Source organism: Microtus ochrogaster, chromosome 18 (assembly GCF_000317375.1).
Source record: "Microtus ochrogaster isolate Prairie Vole_2 chromosome 18, MicOch1.0, whole genome shotgun sequence".
NCBI classification, from domain to species: domain Eukaryota; kingdom Metazoa; phylum Chordata; class Mammalia; order Rodentia; family Cricetidae; genus Microtus; species Microtus ochrogaster.
Genome location: NC_022020.1, coordinates 40,625,681 through 40,629,143, shown reverse-complemented (window position 1 = coordinate 40,629,143; position 3,463 = coordinate 40,625,681). Strand labels below are relative to the sequence as shown.

The 3,463-nt window shown below is 34.2% G+C and overlaps 1 protein-coding gene across 6 annotated transcripts in view; it reads right to left on the bottom strand.

Annotated features, from left to right (window-relative positions):
• Csnk1g3 (casein kinase 1 gamma 3) overlaps window positions 1–3,463 on the bottom strand; it is a 90,704-nt gene that overhangs the window by 66,537 nt on the left and 20,704 nt on the right. The gene's annotated exons all lie outside the window — the stretch shown is intronic.

Genomic DNA, 3,463 nt, shown 5'->3' with positions numbered 1-3,463 from the left:
CACACACACACACATCTACTTAGTGCGCATGGACTAGCCAGGCTGACAGGACAAGCTCCAAGGGTCCCCCTGCCCGTGCCCCTTTCCCCCTTTCCAGTGATAGGGTTATGGAGGCACACATCATACCCGGCTTCTTAGAGGAGTGTTGGGGATGCAAACTCAGGGCCCCACACTTAAGCATCTCCCTATCCCCAACAAACACAACTTAAAAATCAGGGATCTGGTTGTTTTAAAACAACAAAGAAGAAAAGGTACTGAGCGTTTCATAAAACAGCATCCACTGATTAGACCAGGCATTCCCATTTAAAAGTTACTGTAACAAGAAAAACAAGTACTCAAAGTCTGAGAAATTAATATAGCTATTCTACTTAAAAGCACAAAAACACACACATTTTAAAAATTTTAAATCTTAATTATTTCTTCACTCTTGTATACTTAATTTTTACTTTTCAAAAGTATGTTTTTATTTTAAAAGTATATTCTCATTTACTCAAATATTTATTATCCTTTATATATAGGAAAGAGTCACAAAACTGATAGTACAAAAACACAGTCTTTGGATCTCTCAAGGAAGATAATTTTATGTAACATTCAAACTTAGCCTTTAAAAAAAATAATTTCACAAGGCTAAGGAGATGTTGGAGAAGATAGACATATAAGTTTCCTTTAGAGACAGGGGTTTTACTATGTATCACAGGCTGGTTTCAGACTTGCAATTTTCCTGACTCAGACTCCCAACCAAGTTCTAGCATTACATATACCACCATGCCTAGCTACCTGCACTGAGTTTTCCAATATACAGATGAAACCACTAAAGCATTAAAAAGTATTGGAGACTTTTAAAAGAGCAATCACATACTTCCTTTAAAAATTTAGCTAGCAAATACATGTGAACTCTACAGTTAGTCGGGCAGCTAGAGTAGATGAACATCTACTTTCATCCAAGCAATCCAAGCAGGCTTCCACGCCTTGCAATAACAGTGTCAAGCTAGGCTGTGGTGATACATGTCTGAAATGCCCTTACTGGGCTCCATAATAAAATAAAGAAGAACAGAACACCTCAAAATGTAGCTTTTAAAAATATCTATAAAATCAACACAATCCCCAAAAACTGGTGAGTCTATTTTCTAACATAAGACTGTGCCTAAAGTTATTGTAAAAATGCAGAATCTAGAATAATCTCAAACCACAAAAACAAAATTAAATATACAGCACCTAATGCCAAGGCTTACTAGAGAGTTACAGTAATCAAGACAATGTGGAGCTACTACAGAACAGGTAAGTGAAAGAGCAGAGTCCAAAACAGGGCCACACTGATGCCCAGCTGATTTTCCACTAAGACATCAAGTCGATTCAAAAATGACATGGGTCACAACAACTATACATCTTGGGGGGGGGGGACCTTGATTCAATCCATGAAAGAATAGTATGTAATGAATCATACCTCTAAACACAAAAAAATGAGAACCATAAGGAAAATAACTTTGTAAGCTTGTAATATATAAAGGAAAAATAAGATAAAAAGTTAATAAATAGAGCTGAAGAGAAAAAACAAAAATTATGGAAAATTAGTTCATATATTTATGAATATGCATTAATACACTACAATTAAATAATAAACTTTTTATGCAAAAAATAAATATATTTTCCACAAGGAATATTAGCAAATAACCAATAAATATATCAAGTCTTGATTATCATATTCACCATAGAAATACAAATTAAAAGCATAAAAGTATCATTTCATACTCATAAGTATGGCAAAACTTTAAAAGATTACCAGTAGCAATGCTAGCAGAAATTAAGAACAAGCATGTCTGTCCTTAATTTCTGTACAAGCACAATACAGTATGACAAGGAACCAAGTTTGACAGTTTCTTATAAAGGAAAATGTATATTTATCCTATGACCTATCAATAAAAAATGTATTCAGAAAGATCTGTCACCAATTTTTTATTGTAACTTCATTTATAATAACCAATACTGAACACAATTAAAGTATTCTCAACAAAGAATAAGCAAATTGGCATATTCATATAACAGAATACCATTTGAATCATGAGTAGGTTGAAAGACATCAGACACAATGAGTTAAAGTCACAGAAATACTAGAACCAACAGAATTAAGCTACAGGACTAGAAATCAGAGCCAAGGTTTACCAGGTGAAGGATAGTTCACTAGAAAATAGCATGGAGGAACTTCCTTATGGAAGCATATATCCTGTACCTTCATTAAGAGTATAGGCAGCTATCCATATACTTGTCAATGCATAAAACTACATTTGAAACCTCTGCATGGTGTTATATGTACATTGTGCCTCAAAATGTGGCTTTTAAAATAATAGTTGGGCTGACTGAATGCATCAGAGGGTAACAGTATAGTGCTCCAACCCCCATAAACTGCCTACTGACCTCCACATAAGTGTGCACACAAATATATATATATATATATATATATATATATATATATAAGTTAAAATACTATTAAAAAACAATGCCCAGGGCTGGAGAGATGGCTCAGCGGTTGAGAGCATTGCCTGCTCTTCCAAAGGTCCTGAGTTCAATTCCCAGCAACCACATGGTGGCTCACAACCATCTGTAATCAGGTCTGGTGCCCTCTTTTGGCCTTCAGGCATACACACAGACAGAATATTGCATACTTACCAAATAAATATATTTAAAAAAAAAATGCCCATTCACAAATCAAAAATGTAGTAAAATATCTCAAAGTATATTATAATATCCCCCTTATTAAATAAATTTACATAAAATTTACCATAAAATGTAGCTCTTTTAAATAGTTAATTAGCGGTTAACTATTAACTTTTGAAATTTTTAAAACAAAATTCCTTCTCTGCTTTTTTCCATTTAGAAGAAAGTTATTTTCTTTTAGAAAATTTATGTATTTTTGATATATAGCTTTTCATTTATGTTTAAACAGTGAGCTATTCAAAACCATATTCTACATATAAGAAACCAAATAATCCACAAATGAAGTAAAAGTGTTCCATAGATATTTATACATTTCTCACTCCTCAACCTATTTGCCCTTCCCTTTCTCTCAGTTACTAAATGTGCTTCTTTTTGGTAAAGCCTGTGTATGCATTATTGTGTATAGAAATACTTGTAGACTGTTCTGTCTGTCTAAGAGGTGCATAGGAAATCTTCCAAGAACACAAACTGTTCCACAACAGAAATAGAAAGTAAAAGAGTATCATTAAATTAAAGAGCTTTTATTCTCTCCCTTTCATAGCCTTCCATCCCTTATGAACCCTAGCACAGGGAATTCAGCAACATGATGGAGGACAGCAAGGCCAAGAAACAGCCCTAAATTCCTTCCCTATAGAGGGGCCCAGAAAATAGGCCCACACCTGAAACTGGGAAGTCAGGAGAGAAGCAAGAAGCAGTGAATTAGCTTTAAATGAAGCCATTAAAAATGAACAGGTTTGCCGGGCGATGGTGG